At 46.4% G+C, this 16774-nt stretch overlaps 1 protein-coding gene across 8 annotated transcripts in view; it reads left to right on the plus strand.

Annotated features, from left to right (window-relative positions):
* ARNTL (aryl hydrocarbon receptor nuclear translocator like) overlaps positions 1–16774 on the plus strand; it is a 108009-nt gene that overhangs the window by 29903 nt on the left and 61332 nt on the right. For 3 of the 8 annotated variants that reach the window (XM_027563320.1, XM_027563328.1, XM_027563322.1), the window contains exon 2: positions 2945–3017. The exons of 1 other annotated variant lie outside the window; for it this stretch is intronic. The gene's annotated coding sequence lies outside the window, so the exon portion shown is untranslated. Of the gene's footprint in view, positions 1–1006; positions 1119–2944; positions 3018–10568; positions 10713–16774 lie in introns of all 8 variants that reach the window. 4 more of the 8 variants (XM_027563323.1, XM_027563325.1, XM_027563324.1 and 1 more) reach the window with 3 other exon arrangements.

Consider the following 16774-nt stretch of genomic DNA (forward strand, 5'->3'; position numbering starts at 1 on the left):
CTTTGGAAAGTTATAAAGCAGGGGATTTGATCAAATTTAGGTTTTCTTAAAATTATCACTATATGAGGTTGTGGTTGAAAATCAGCCAGTGGGGTCCCCAAAGAGCTGGACCCGACTTGTGGCTAAACCATCAATGGGTAGATCTGGGGAGACTGGTTGAGAGGCTGCTGCTGTTGTTCTGAGGAGAACAGATAGGACCTGAGCTACTTCCAGTCCTTCAATTCTTATTTCATTTGGACTTCACCTCCAGCCACAGCATCAGGTACGCCAAGGAGAGAGAGAGAGTCTGGAGGAGACAATCAGGCAGACAGGGCATGGTGAGTGAAGGGGGCTTCAGGAGGACTCACCACCAGCACCGAGCGGGTAACAGCTGTTCTCCAGAAGGCTAACTTTCTCTTTGGAAACGAGTTATGAATTGGTGACAGACTCAACATGTCTTTCTTATGAATTCTTAAGAAATGTGAATGTTAATGGCTTCTTGTGGTATCCTAACTGGGAAAGTAAGTTGATTAATTATATTTTTCTCCTTTTAAGAAGTATCTTTTCTTTAAGGACTCAGATAATAGGAGATATATCAGGACTGCCAGTCATGAAATAGATGGTCGGGAGGGGACACTGGCTGGAAGACCCCCCCCTTGCCCATCAGCCTACCCCGGGGCCTGCCAGTCTACTTTGGAAACACTTGTCCCTTGGGCATTGTCCTTGCTGGGAAAGCTTATAAGACTTTTAACCAAAGAAGTGACATAATCTGTCTTACATCATAACAGACTCTCTCCTGTATTGAGACTAGGCTATGGGTGGAGGTGGCAGTGACACCAAACGCAGAAGCAGAGAGCAGGAGTACCAGTTAGAGGCTCTGGCAATAACCTAGGGTGGTGATGGTGGAGGAAGTGAGGAATGGCCACATTCTGAATATATTGAGTTGGCAAAAAAGTTCATTTGGGTTTTAACTAAGATGTTATGGAAAAACCCGAGCGAAGTTTTTGACCAACCCATTATTTTGAAGGTAAAAACCAGTTTTGGTGAGGATTGGAGAGAGAGAGAGAGATGAGAATGACTCCAAACCTCTGACCCTGGCAACTAGAAGATCAGGAGACCATGCCCTTACACTGAGATTGGTAAGATTCTGGGAAGAGCAGGTCTGGGGGAAGGTCAGGGGTCTATGTGAGGCGTGTCAAGTTTGATACATCAAACATCTCACAGAGACCTCCTCTCCACTTGACATCTTCCCTAAAGCAGGCAGTAGAATACACTAGCCAGGAGTCCAAACGAGAGACCTGCGCTTGGAGAGAAATCTGGGCATCCTTGATGTATAGGTGATAGGAGACTAGGTGAGATCACCCAGGGGGCGATTGAAGGAATACAGAAAGGAGAACTATGATTCGAGCCCTGGGGCTTTCTGACATTAAGACGTGGGGAGATGAGGAAGAATCAGCAAAGGGAACGAGCAGCCAGCGAGTGAGGTGGGTGGAAAGCCTAGAATGCTAGCCTGGAAGCCAAGTGAAGAGAGATGTCAACAAGAGGGAGTGATTCACTGACTGCAAGAGCTATATGGGGAAGACATAGACTTGCCCGTCAGATCTAATAACACGGAGGACAAGCTAAATGCATGCTTCTGGACCCAAGTGCAGCCTTGCCAATAAGTAGTAGTTCCCGCCTTGAAGGAGAATACAAGTGTGCAAAAAGGGTCATTTAAGATTGGGGGAAATAGGTCTGAGAAAGATGTGAAGATAGTACCATGGGAGTCCAGCAGAAAGAGACAGTACTTCTGGCTTTTGTAGGGAGGATTGAGGTCAGATTTATTCAAGTCTTCATTCATTCATTCCACAGAAACGTTTTGGGTGCCATGGACAGGGAGGAAAGGAGAAAATAGAGCTGTTATTGCAGTTTTGTGGACAATAAAAAAGAGTCTGGAGCTGGATGGTAGTGTTTGCATAACAGTGTGAATGTATGTAATGCCACCAAGCTGCACACTTATTCATGGTTAAGCTTGTAAATTTTGTTATGTGTTTTTTACCACCACCACCACCACACACACACACACACACACAATTCTAAAGGAGAAAAAAAAAAAACGCCTTCTTGGGCCCCACCATGACCTTGGTCTGGAACAAGATGTTGAAATGGAGGTCACTGTAGTATAGAAGGAGATAATGTGGCAAGAAGGGGAGGAAGAATGCTCAGAGAAGGGACTGGCCACCAGTCCTTCCTGTCTGGAGTGAGGGGTCCACTGGGGGAGACCACACGAGCTGAGGCTGCAGACTCAGGCTGGGCCAGTTGTTGTAGGCCTGGCAGCCTGCCTGTGGAGTCCGGCTTGCCTTCTTAGGTTCTGGGAACCTCTGAAGGTTTCTGCTCAGGGAAATGGCATTCCAAAGGTGTGCATTTAGAAGATTAATCTCATTAATCCTGCCTGTTAAACCATTGCCTATTAAAAGCAGTGGGATTGAAGCATGCATTTCTAGGATGACAACTGTGGCCCAGCAGAATTTTAGATACCTGGGCATGTCTTTATGAATTGAGTGGGTTAACTTTTCCACCCATTTTACAAATATTTATTGAGAACTATCTAAATGCCCATAGTATTCTACGCAGTGGGGATAAGGGATGGGGTGAATTTATCAGATCTCTCCTCTTGACAAGTGTACAGTCTAAGGAGAACCCTATTCCCAAATAAGAAGTTATGCTACATTGTACCCCGTGTTACCATAAATGTCTCACCAGAGTTCCACGGGAGCTGACAGGAGGGGTGCTTGGCCTGTCTGGGACACTGGGGTGGCTTCCAGGGAGAGATTGTCCAGTGGATTTGAAGGATAAGCAGTATTTTCTAGGCAGAGAAGGCCAGCCTGGGAGGACAGTGAATCAAAACTCACTGGGAGTTGTAAATTTAAAGAAAATGTAGAAATGTTCTCTTTTAAAGCTAAACTCTTATTTCATTGGCTTTTAGGTGGTGCTGTCTAACGTGCATGTTTTTGGACCCAAGCTTAACTTTTCAAATGTGGAATGCTAGGCCTTCATTGGTAAGTTTGTTTGATGCCTTCTTACTGAATTATGCTATCAAGGATTGGTATTTGGAATGAAGGGCAAGGTTGTTATCACTGGTACTGCTCTGTGAAGGGTACTGCACCTGTACTCTGGAGAAGCCCACAGCGTAGGTGGAAAAGATCTGCAGGAGAAGGGGATCTCAATTTATGTTTCTGTGGTAGATTCAGAGAGAGAGGCCAGAGGGGAAGTACCCCAGGGGCAGGGGATGGATAAAGCTGGCCTCACAGAGAGGCAGAGCTTGACTGTGTTCTGAAGGATCGACAAGTCCAGTTGGGGGATGAAATATGCTTTTCTGGCTTGAGAAGGTGGGTATAAGATGTAAAGAAAGTGGACTCAGCAAAAGACCCATGAGAACAAAAATTTCATCCAAAGGAGTGGTGAGTAAGAAGTTTGGCAGGATCTGCTGGTGGCTGATTATTCTAAACCAGGGTCAGCAAACTTTTTCTGTAAAGGATCAGATGGTAAATATTTTCGGCTTCCTAGGCCATATGGTCTCTATCATGGCTCCTCAACTCTGCCATTGTAGCGGGAAAGCAGCCATAGATAATATGTAATGGTGTGGCTGTGTTCCAATTATACTTTATTTACAGAAACAGATAGTGGACCGAATTTGGCCTGTGGGCTATAGTTTGCCCACCCCTTTTTAGACCCTGAATGCTAGGCTGAGGCACTTGGAGACAGCAAGAAGCCAGTGAAGGTATTTGGAGCAAAGAAGTAAAATGGCTGAAGTAACATGTTAGGGGCATTCAGGACAAGAAGCGTAGACTCTGTTCCAAGGCAGCAGCAGCAGTCCAGGCATGAAGTCACATGGCTAGCGGCGGTTAAGATGGAGCAAAGGACCAAAAGAAGAGATAGTGCAAAGGGAGAAACGTAGGGTTTGTGGTATTCTTAGACTTTAAAGACAGGAGCCAAAGAAGATGAATCTTTAAACTTGATAGTTCATAACCATTGACCAAAATGTGGCAGTTCGGGGTGGAGAAGGATAGTTGGTGCATCCAGTTTTAGATATACTGAATTCGAGGTGGCAGTGGTTCATCCACAGGACATGTCTAATAGATGATTGGAAATGCATGGCCAGCACCTGGGCTGGGAAGGGTAGGCCTGGAGATGTAGAACAGAAGCATAGGATTAATAAGTTCTCTCCATGATGTGCTGAGGGCTGAGCCTTAGTGAGTGAGCATAACTCTGGGATGGGAAAAACAGAAGCTGGAAGAGAACCAGAAGCCAAAGGGGAGAGAGTCTTAGGAAGCAGAGAGGATGGGGCAGCAGAGACCAGGGAGAAAGGGACCTGAGGGAAGGCTGCTGTATTAGCGATAAGGTGGTTACAGCTGGCCTTGAGAACATGCTGCGGGGAGGCAGAAGGGGGAAGGCAGCGAGGTTGCACAGGGTCCATCATAAACGAGGGATTAAAAATCAGAGACATTAGTAAAAAGAGACCAGTTATGGAGAGTTTGAGTGGTAAAAGAAAGGAGATACAAAGATTTCAGCATCTGAATGCCAAAATAAGCTTTTTAGCTTTGAGGCAAGCAAAGCATGCTGTGACCGGTCTCCTGTCCTTCTCTGGAGCCAAGTGTGTTTGAGAGTTTGTGTGTACCTTGGGCTTGCGATTGTGTTCTTACGCTTTGTTTGAGGTGTGGTGTTCCGAGCTCTGCTACAACTTGCACCAGTGGAATCCAGTCCGTGTCTGGACCCCTGCCATGAGACAAGATGTGATCTGTTGGGGAAATAGTTGCATTTGCCTGAATTGGAGGAGAAAATAGGATAGAGCAAGAAATGGAAATGAAACTCCTTACTGCAGAGTCTGCCCAAGTATGGGAATTTGAGACAATTCCTCAAGTCACTCAACTAGATAGCAATTTATGTTTCAAACACTTTCAGTGTATGGCCTTGGGTTTGAATTCTGAGTAGTTTTTGGCTCACTTTTCACAAATATATCAGTTAGAGATGGAGTCATTAAAGCAACAGGTGGAACAGGTTTGCAGCCTCCGTTTCGTGAAATCTCACTGAGTTCCAGGCACAGTGCTGAGTGCTCTGTAGGTATCATTTTAATTTCATCTTTGCAACAACCTACGACAGAGGCATTAATGTTTCCACTTCAGCAATAGGAAATCAAATCACAAGAGAGTGAGTAACCTGCCCGAGGTTAGAAGGGATTTGAACCCAGAGTATCTGACCCCTGGTTTGCACTGCTTTCTGAATGTTTCCCACCTAATTCCCACCTAAATCCGGAATTGCTCCTCTGTCTTACGTAGAAGGATTGGAGCCAGCATGAGCTCTTAAGGTTAAATACTTAGAGCCTACAACAGGTGTTCCTGCTTCTTAGGAGTCTATTAAAAGGGTGGCAGGAGTGTGGGACCCCTGGAAGAGACTAAGGCCAAACTTCAAACACTTACTTGACTGTTTCCCCAGCTGAAATGTCCCTTTAGTTGGAGAAGGCAGCACCCTTGGGCTTGGAAAGGAAATCTCACTAGAAGGCGTGACAGATTCCAGTGCTAGCTCTGCGGCAGTGATAATCTGCTTTTTGTTGAAATACTTGAGTTTCTCTCTGCTCACCTCCAACTTCAGGTTCCAAGGGCAGGGTCCTGTTTTGTCTTGCTCCCCACCAGCATCCAGCCTGGTATCGGGTGTGTGGCATATGCCCACTGGATTTTGTTGTTTTTAGCGAACCAGGCAGCCTGGGACAAGGTGCGTAACCTCCGTGTGTCAGGCACTGGGCTCGGCACTGTGGTCATAGAGGAGACACCGGACAAGTTCTGTCCTCATGAGGCAGATGCATGAGCAGGACAGACAGAGTAGAGGGGGTGAGATCTAGGGTCAGACAGGCAGGATAAGGCTCTGAAGAAAGCCGTAATAATGCTCTTTGGGACGGCTGCGAATACCTCCACACTGTTCTCTGCTAGGCTTGGTGCGGTTGCTGATACCAGCTACCTGCTCCCCGCTGCGAGAGCGCCCCCTGGGTGTCAGAGGGGCCTCCTGCCTCTGGCGGGGCTGAGCGCGCCCCTCTCGCGCCCCTCCTCTGCTTACTGTCTGCCCTGCCACCCCCCGGTTCTCTGCAGTTCTGTAGACTTGGCCTCCGCAGCCTGCTGTGCCGGTTCTCTTTTTTTCAGTCTTTAGCTTAATAAGGTTTTGCTTGATCCCGTTCGGGTCAGCCCCAGTATTCCTCCCCGCTGAGCTCATCACTGCTCACCTGTATCCTGAAGTTGCCGGAAAAGGCCCAGAGCCTCTCCCAGCCACCCTCCGAGCTATCGTCCCGCGGGGACTTCCGGTCAGCCCTCTCCTGGTACCCAGTGCGTCTGTCTTCCTGTGGTGCCTGCCTTGGGTGGAACTTAAACCCCCTCAGGCGTGTCAGCTGCAGGAGTCATCCTTGGCTTTGTCCTTTCCCTCCACTGTCATCGTCCACCCGTTACCTCATCTGGAAAAGCCCATCTGCTCCTTCATCCCTCCGTCCTTCCTTCTCCCTCCCCAGCTCTTCACTTAGGACTCTTCCTTTGGGTTGTTTTAATAGCCTCTTCATTGGCCTTCCTGGGGCCACTTTTGTCTTCCTAATTGCACCCCCATCTCCTCGCAGCATGAAGTTTCTAACTCACACTTCTATCGAGGCTTTCTTCTGCTGAAAGCTCTCTTTAGGGGCAAGACCTCCCTGGTGTTCCGGTGGTTAAGGCTCCAGGCTTCCAGTGCAAAGGGTTCAAACCCCTGATTAGGGAACTAAGATCCCACATTCCTCACCGCATGGCCAAAAAACCCCCAAACTCTCCAGGGGCTCCTCATTGCTTGTAGAATAGAACCACAGCCCCCTCTGCAGGTCTGCAGTCTTTTCGTAACTGGCCTTCAGCCACCTTCCTCATTTCACTCTTTCCATAGCCCATATTTCTAACCTCAGCCTAGCTTCTCAACGGCCGTCACCCCTTGGTGCCTTGGCCAGAGCTGGGCTCTTTCCCTGGAATGACCCTTCCCCTGCTCCCCATTTCAGTAACTCAGCTCAGGTTTCTGCTCTTCTGGACACCTTCTCCCCACCCTGCACTTCTCTATGCCCTGGACATGACCTTCGTCCTGGCTCCCAGAACACCCTGCATTGCTCTCTCTCCCAAAGCACTTATTGATGTAACTGTTGATTTACTATCTGTTAAGCTCAGAAAACTGAGCTCCTTAAGGGTGGAGACCACACACACACACACGCACACACACACACGCACACACACACACGCACACACCCACAAAATCTCTGGGTTCTTGGTGCCAGCACAGAACACCTGGCTCAGGAAGTCTTTGTTGAAAGAGTGAGGATAGCAGAGTCTGTTTGTGCAGCCAAACAGCACATTTATAACATGATCAAATGTATTTGAAATTGGAGTTCCATTGGTTATTGAGTTGGGTGGGCCCCCCTGCTTCTCAGTTTTGATGGCAGGATAGGTTGGTGTGGGCTGGGGTTTGTGGTTGCCTATTGCATCTCCCCACCTGTGGAGGCTTTGGGAACATAACTTCTCTATATTTTTTGCCCCTGACTTTTGTATTTTTAACTCCTGTTGTTGATGGGCTAGGAAAGCAATTCAAAATGAAAAATAGTCCATCACGGAATGCTGAAGAATGAGGTCCACCCAGCTTTCTGGACAGATCCCAAATTTCCTAAATTAGCCAAAGTAATGACTCTTGCTAACCACTGACAGCTTTTCCCTTGTGCAGTCCAGCAGAGAGTGCTTTTCTGGCTGGGGGATGAGGAAAGCTAGTGGTCCTTTCTAGAGGGGCCCAATGGCATCTTTATCTTCATTTGGAACCTTGTAAAGTCCTCAGTGAATACTGTGTGTGTGCGCACGTGCACACCCAGTCACTTAGCCGTGTCCAGCTCTTTGCAACCCCATGGACTGTAGCCTACCAGGCTCCTCTGTCCATTGGATTTCCCAGGCAAGAACACTGGAGGGGGTTGCCATTTCCTTTTCCAGGGGATCTTGCCAACCCGGGGATTGAACTCGCGGCTCCTGCTGCATCTCCTGCATTGCAGGTGAATTCTTTACCACTAAGCCACCAGGGACCTTTCCCAGTGAATACTGAGGAGTAGCAAAGGAAACAGCTATGAGCCCAGGGATGCCAGGTCCACGTCTGTGTCCCCCCACCCTGGGAGCTCCTGCAGTACACCTCAGTGCTAGCTGCTACCTTCTCATGTTCTCCTGTGGGGCTTTCAACTTCATGCTCTTGCCTCTCCTTCACTTCTAGTTCTGCCACAGAACCAGGAAATTATGCTGAGAATGCAGTTTCTCTTTGGGAACATAAAGTAATCTGGGAAGGCTTCCTTGAAGAAGCAGTCTTCCTCCTCCCAGAAGTGTCCTGCTGACCAGAGTGCTCCAGCAGGCGCTTGGGCTGCTTTCCTCTCCTGGAAACGCTGATGCTGCTGCTGCTTTCCCTTTCAGGGACTTCCCAGAAGCTGTTCCCTCAGCATGGAATGCATTTTCCTTCTGCCTTGCCTGGTTCATGCCCATTTACCCGTCTTATATCAGCTGATTCATTTCTTCTTAGGAAACCTTCCCTGCCATCCTCGATAAGGAACCTGGGTCTTATCATCACCATTACTGTGATCCCTTTATGCTGCTCGTTGATTGCTCACCACAGGGCAGGCACTATCAAAGTGCCAAGAGGGTAACCACTTAATATTAGAGCCTCAGTAGTGTGTGCTGAGGTCAGGGTTAGCATTATTATTGCAGATACCTTTCAGAGGACCAGAGGTCCAGATCAGTTGGAGGCATGAGAGCAGGGTTTGCACCCAGGAGCCTGACTGGGTCTTCGCTCCCGCCCGTTCTTCTCCAAGCGTTCGGCAGCCCATCCTCCTACTCATTCTCAGCCCTCATCCCAGAGACCATTTCACATGTATGTGTTTGGTTATAGATGAATAAAAGTTGTGTTCACTCACTGGGCAGCCTGTTAAGCCCCGACTTCCAGGCAGGAGCTCAGCACAGAGTTGACCAACAGCCTGCCTGCCCAGGTAGCCACTCACCTGCTGGATCTCCTTGCCCCTTGCATCCCAGGAGTCTGGGCTGTGAGCGTGAACTCCCTGGGGTCCTACAGTTTAGCCCACACTGTCCCTCCTGTTTCCATGTCCTAGTCAGTGGTGCTAAGGAGGCATCTGTTCCTGGCAGGGTCTGTCCCTTCATCTTTCTTCCACCTTGTGAACCCACCTTCATCCTTGTATAAGAAAGTGGACCCTCTTCTACCCCTAGGACAGAACCCTCGCCCTTCCTTTGCTCCTCTGGACCTACCTGCGCACACTTGGGATGGCACTGACCGCCATGGGCCATCCTGACCTGTGCGCCTGCCTCCTCGCCCTTCTGCAGCCACTTGGGACCATCCCTGGTGTGGCCTCTGTGGCAGGTAGCATCTTGTACAGTCAGGACGGAGGGGGCCACAGAGGGGATAAGAGGACAAGAGTTACTGCCCTACAAGCAGCTGCTCCGTGATTCCAAGTGTGTGTGGGTGCCTATGCTGGTGACTATGTGTGTGTGTGTGTGTGTTTCTTGCTTGATGCTTTTGCTTGTATAATTTATCTTTGTGCACATTAGAGACCATGCCTCACTGTCTCAGGGGTCTGATGTGGGGCTCTGAATAACAGATACAACAGAGCTGTTGGCTAAATAGATTTTCTCCTCCTCCCTCTAGCCAAAGTCACCTCCCCTTTCCCTCATGGGGTTGTTATGACTATCAGGACCCCCTTCCCAGACCCCACTCAGGCGACAGGGATGTGAAAGCCCCACCTAGACCCCAGCAGGCTAGCAAGGCACCAGGCATTGGCTGGCAGCAGGGAAGGCTGGTCTCCCAGGGCACCTCACCAGGCCTCCAGGGCTCTCCAGGAGCAGGCTGGCTGAGCTTCTTGTGTCTCATGCTGGTTTTGAGTGGGAGACATAAAAATTAAAAGTGGCTTCTGACCAAGTTGGGAAAGTGGGCATGGGTAGGGTGGGGATGGGGAACAGGAGGACTTGGCTGCGGCTTCCAGATGTACTGGCAACAAACAGAAGTCAGCTCACAGGGAAATGGCCTCTGGGGCACTCAGCATGCTGGTGTGAGGCAGACGTGCCTCACAGTGTTGACTCTGTGCCTGTTAGTGGTGGGGACCCGTGCTCTTTAAACCTCAGTTTTCTCACCTGTAAAATGGGACAATGACCATACTAATCACCTCTGTGAGGTTCTTGTGAGGGTGAGATGAAAACATGCTTAGCACGGTACACGGTATGTAGAAAATGCTGAGTATCTGTTATCATTTTACTGTTGTTTTAAAAAAGTAACTTTGGACAACATATGGAGTCTAAAATGCACCATTAAAGGTTGTGAGGAGTAAATGAAGTGGTAGTGTAGGAAAAGCACTTTGTGAATTGCAAACTGTGTGCAGATATTATTATTAGCATGTTATTATTATTACGGATGTTATTATTAACACAAATATCTCTTTTATCGTTTTGACTTTGGAAAAAAATGGCTGAGCACAGTTTTATGATGTTGACTCTAAGTTCTTTGTTGTTTTTGTTTTTTTTTGTTTTGTTTTGGAGGGAGATTTGTCAGACAGGCTTTCACTGGAATCTTGCCCAGAGGCTGTGTGACCTACATTGGTGATGCCAGGTGCCAAATGTCTGAATAGCACCTGGCACAGAGGAGCGATTCTGTGGTTGCTCATCTGATTTTAAATCTTTATGGTAAGCATTTAATATGTAGTGGTACAGTTAAGTTTTTGTAAAATTCATTGACAGTAAATTGTGGGCATTTGCTTAGGACAAATTCCTGAGAAGTTGCTTGAGAAATACGCACTCTTTGAGCTTTGTACCTAATATAGCTGAAGAAATGGAAGCAATTTATTCAGCATTAGGTGTAGAAAGCTACCATTGTTTTCTCAAGTGTGTTAGGAATATTTTCTTAACAGGTTTGCCTCTCTGGTGTTTATCTCCATCCCATACCATTTCACTGCCTCCACTCATCCTTCCAAAAATAAAATTGATTAAAAATTAAACATGTAGACAGAGGTTGAAAATTTTCTACTCACTGTGGCGGATTCATTTTGATATTTGGCAAAACTAATACAATTATGTAAAGTTTAAAAATAAAATAAAATTGGAAGAAAAAAAAAAAAAAAGAAAATTTTCTACTCACTGGCTGCTTTTGGCCTGCAGATGTATTTTGTTAAGTGCTCACAATGTTTTAAAACCTTTATATTAGTGAGTAACATTTAAAAATTGAGAGGTGTTATCTAGAAATCTGGATTTCTAGATCTTCGTGAAAATCCGAAGATCTAGCAGCACTGGGTCCATCTACCCTCATGGCATTGATGAAGAAGGCCGTCCCTCTTACAAGGACCTGTTTCTCCAGCTGCCCAGCCCCGCCCAGCCCCTGCTCCTATACATGGCCTGTAGGTAACTGAATCTGTAGTCTGCGCTAAATGTAACCAACACCTCTTAGACATGGTGCATCAACTGAGAATTATTTTCACCAGCAACTTTGACCGTAGAGAGGAAGATTGTTTCACTTGCTAAGCTGTCATTTTTGTGATAAGCCAAGTAGCTTCAGTGTTTTATTTAGACTCTTTTGGGTTTAGTACAGTCACCTCTATCCTCCTGTGGATTTCCGTCCTTAATAATTTTTAAGAAGTCTTTAGCAAGACTTATAAGTCAATGTAAAATGTTGGCTAAGGCCGGATATAAATTTTGATTGCTTCTATTTAAGGGAGGTTGAACACAAGTTACCTGCTTTAATTCAGTAACTTATGATGTTGCAAATTTGAACAATTAAAGATACTTAGTCCTTTTTATTGGTCATCTCATTGTTGTTGTTCATTTGCTCAGTCATATCCAACTCTTTGCAATCCCATGGATGGCAGCATGCTAGGTTTCTCTGTCCTTCACCGTTTCCTGGAGTTTTCTCAAACTCATGTCCATTGAGTTGGTGATGCCATCCAAATCTCATCCTCTGTCGTCCCCTTCTCCTGCCTTCAGTCTTTCCCAGCATCAGGGTCTTTTCCAATGAGTCAGCTCTTTGCCTCAAGTGGCCAAAGTATTGGATCTTCAGCTTCAGCCTTTCCAATGAATATTCAGGGTTGATTTCTCTTAGGATGGACTGATTTGATCTCCTTGCACTTCAAGGGACTCTCAAGAGTCTTCTCCAACACCACAGTTTGAAGGCATCAATTCTTCATCACTCAGCCTTCTTTATGGTCCAATTCTCACATTTGTACACAACTACTGGAAAAACCATAGCTTTGATTATATGGACCTTTGTTGGCAAAGTGATGTCTCTGCTTTTTAATATGTGGCCTAGGTTTATCATAACTTTTCTTCCAAGGAGCAAGCATTTTTTAATTTCATGGCTGCAGTCACTGTCTGCAGTGATTTTGGAGCCCAAGAAAATAAAGTCTGTCACTGTTTCCATCGCGTCCTCATCTATTTGCGATGAAGTGATGGGACCAGATGCCATGGTCTTTGTTTTTTGAATGTTGAGTTCATCTCATTGAAATAGTTGTAATTTAGCAGAATCCTTATTGAAAGATGTGAGAAGCTGGAGATTCTTAGTTGTGGAGATCATCCTTATCCGTCAGTTTTTCTCAGGCAGGCCCTCACCCTCTTCCAGCTAGTGAGCGCGCACAGATCTGGGGGCCACATGCAGGAGGGGGGTGCTGGACCCCAGAGTGTTTACTTAATGGGAGTCCTTGCAAGCAATTTTAAAGTTATTATTATTCTATGAGCATCAACATTTTTTGGTTTTTGTTATCATGAGAAAGCATACATTTATAAGAAATTTGGACAACCCTGAAGTGTCTAACATACAGGACACAAGTCTTCCGCGACACCTGCCCTCCCCACCTTCCCTCAGGATTGGCACTCTTGAGGCTTTGTTGGATATAGTCCTGGACTTCTTCATTTGCTTGTATCCCCTTAACCCTTTTATATCCCCTTAACCCCTTTGTATCCCCTTGTATTCCCTTTGCCCTCATGCCCAATATACATGTTTTTACTTTCATAGAAATGGACTCTGTCTATGCCTACAGTTTTCCTTTTTTTTTTTTTTTTAGCCACCTGTCAGTTATTATGGTTTTCTTTTCAAGTTGACATGTACAGATAAATGTACCTTACTGTGTATAATAGTTGTAATCCATGATATGGGTACCTTTGAAACTTTTTCAATCACCCTTGTATGGGTAGACACTCAGTTTGCTGCTGGTTTTTTACCATTACAATCACTGCTGATGTGGAAATTGTTACGCCCACCTGTGAACTTCTGCGTGAGATTCTCCTGCACATAGACACCTGAAAGGAGGACATTTGGCTTAAGTAGTTTGCCATTTACAAACTGAATCAGTAGTGTCTAATTGCCCTCCAAAAAAGCTGTACTAAGTCACAGTCCTTTCAAGAGTATCCAATTATGGCTCCAGTAGTCCAGTTTTTGCTTCACCATGCCTGAGCAAAGTAAACTTTAAAAACTCAAAAATATGCCATCAAAATTACACATTTGTCTTAGAAAAGCATTCAAAATATACATCTATAGATTTAATTAAATGATTTACATACCTTGATTTTGGTCACAGTTATCATCCTACAAGATGACAAAAATGTCCCCCAACTGTTGTTATCAGTTTAATTATTAAATACTTGCATGAGGATTTTAGTTGTCCCAGGGAGCCTTTGGGAGAAAAGTCGCGGCCTCCTTTTCTGCTGCTCCACTAGGCCTGCCTTGTCTTTTCTATTAGGGTCTGAGCCCTCAGGGCAAAGGTCATGTCAGCATTTAAACAGGAGTGCCAGGCCTTGGCATGGGGAGATGGCAGGTGATGTCTTGAGGTATCCAAGGTGTTCCAGCCACCCTCTCCTGAAATATAGCGCCATTTCACATGGATAGGTCCTTCCCGCCTGTTTTTTCTCATGGTGTCCACATGACCTCCCTGCGAAGCAGACACTCCCCTCACCCCTCATTTACATCTGGAGACACTTAGCCTCAAAGGTTTGACTTAGTGAGTGTCACACAGCCACTGAGGGTCAATACCTTGGACCAGGTCTTCTGACTCCAACTATGGTTGGAGCCTGTGAGGCTGATAGGCAGCTTTTTGCCTGTAGGACACCATGGAAGTTTCCTTTACTGAGCTGGGGGTGGAGACAAGAAAGGGAAGTGACATTCCCCAACTTCCTGTGGTCACTTTTGGGCATGTGAAATTTTAAATTCCATCTTCTCCAGAGGCCTCCTCTCTGCCTGTCTGACCTGTTGTCTGGCTCTTGCTAACAGGTTACCCTGTATTGGCCAAAGTTCCTTAGCCCTAACCTCAGTTGTGAACCTGAAGGTAAATTTGATGAAAGTATTTGATGAAAGTTGCTCAGTCATGTCCAACCCTTTGTGACCCCATGAACTGTAGTGACCCTGTGGACTGTAGCATGCCAGGCTTATCTGTCCATGGAATTCTCCAGGCAAGAATACTGGTGTGGGTTGCCATTTCCTCCTACAGGGTATCTTCCTAACCTAGGGATCAAACCCTCCAGATTCTTTACCATCTGAACCACCAGGGAAGCCCCCACCCTGCATATCCTTCCAGGATGCTGTCAGACGCATGAAATCCATGCCAGGTCATCTGGTCTAGTGGAAACAGGGATCTGGAGTTGGTTCAAATCCTGGCCCCATTACGTTTATTACTAGCAGTGAGAACCTTTGACTGCTGATCTTACCTCTCTGAGCCTCAGTATCCTCTTCTACAAGATACGGAAAATGATTCTCATAAGGACATTTTGAGAAATACATGAATTAAGATTTGAAATGTACCTCTAAGATGTTCAACACTTTATAAATGTGAGTCCTCTATCAAATTTTCCTGCTATAGAAAGAAGGTTCTTCTCAGGAGATGCTCCGTACTGGTAGCTGCTAGCTGGGGATCCTGGGGCCAGGACAAGGCCACCACATGAGCCCCAAGATGAATCATGAAGAGTGTATACCCTCAGAAGCTCACTATTTGGTAGGGGAGCCCAGTGAGCAGAGATGGTGTAATTTGTGCAGTGATAAGAATCAATTAACAGAGGAAAGAGTAATTAAACTCCAGGTGGAAGTGGGTAGAAGGGGGTCAAAGAAGTCATCAAGCAACTGGGGTACTGAAGGTTTTATAGGAGTTTGAAAGAACATACAAAATTAATAGGCAGTTTTATTCATTAGTAATAAAGTTGCATTTTTAAATGTATATATGTTAACTTCTTTTGACTCTTACTAATACACTGAAATATTCAAATTCATCCACTCTCTTTTCCATTTCTTTCCTTTCTCCTCCCATTCTGCCTCTTCTTCCTACCATATGTTAAGGTCCTCAGTTCAGTTCAGTCCCTCGGTCGTGTCCGGCTCTTTGTGACCCCATGAATCGCAGCACGCCAGGCCTCCATGTCCATCACCAACTCCCAGAGTTCACTCACACTCATGTCCATAGAGTCGGTGATGCCATCCAGCCATCTCATCCTCTGTCGTCCCCTTCTCCTCCAGCCCCCAATCCCTCCCAGCATCAGAGTCTTTTCCAATGAGTCAACTCTTCTCATGAGGTGGCCAAAGTACTGGAGTTTCAGCTTTAGCATCATTCCTTCCAAAGAACACCCAGGACTGATCTCCTTTAGGATGGATTAGTTGGATCTCCTTGCAGTCCAAGGGACTCTCAAGAGTCTTCTCCAACACCACAGCTCCGGACAATTAAGGCCCTCAGCTGCTAACAATTTCTTAACAAGTTTTTGTATGCTTTAGTAGATCCTCAGAGATGCCATTTAGTAGATGCCATTTCACTCTGCTAAGTTTTTTTTCCCTGTTAAGTTTTTATAAGAGCTTTGGTATAGTTTTTTTTTCCATTTTTTCTATACTATAAGCAGATTCTTTTGTTTTCTCAGCAGTGAACAAACTACCAGTTATTCGATATGTTCTGCATCACACCTGTACACAGGGGCTTGTGCCATCCCATCTAGTAGCCAGAACGACGTAGTGGAACAAGGACTGTTGGATCTTTTTCGTAGATGAGGAAGCCGAGGCTTAGAGAGGTTAATATACTGACATCTCGCAAGTATGAAGCCATATTTCTGCTCTGGAGTCTTTCCCATCATTCTCTGCTGCCTGGCCCAGGGTCTTGCCCTGATTTTGTGCTGCTGGTTTTGTAACCCACTTGGTGTGGTGCCAAGTCTCCTCACACAGCTTCCTACCTACTACCGGACTCTCAGAATCACACAACAGCAGTAATTGACGAAAACCACAATTTCCCACTTCTCTCGCTTTTATTTCTGAGCTGCTTATAAGAAGCTAGGTTTGGCTTAAACTTTCTTTCTTGCTCTGTCTCTTCCGGTTAAGGAATGATAACAGGGTGCATGCACAGTGCTCCCAGGGCCCGGCCTGCATGTCTGAGGATGAGGCTCCAGCTTCGTCCTGCTGGGGACTCCCTGGTAACCATGGGTACCCCTCATCCTCTCTCTACAGCTGTATTTCCCCAGCGTGATCCAGGGCTCAGGTGCTCCCCAGCTATCCTGCCCACTGCCATAGGAGCTCCTGTTATGCAGTGGGCCTGTGTAATGTGCCAGAAGGGACCCAGGTCTCGGTTTCAGGAAGGGAGTGTGAATCTGCCCAGCTGTGTGACCTTAGGCCCACCCACTAACCCCTCTGACTCTCAGTTGTCTGCATCTGTAAAGGAATGCAAGTAGAACCCACTTCCAGGCTCACTGTCTGGATGATGGGAGTCCATGGGAAAGGGGGCAGTTTCCTTCCCTCTGGCTCCGCC

The sequence above is a fragment of the Bos indicus x Bos taurus genome, chromosome 15 (assembly GCF_003369695.1).
Source record: "Bos indicus x Bos taurus breed Angus x Brahman F1 hybrid chromosome 15, Bos_hybrid_MaternalHap_v2.0, whole genome shotgun sequence".
NCBI classification, from domain to species: Eukaryota; Metazoa; Chordata; class Mammalia; order Artiodactyla; family Bovidae; genus Bos; species Bos indicus x Bos taurus.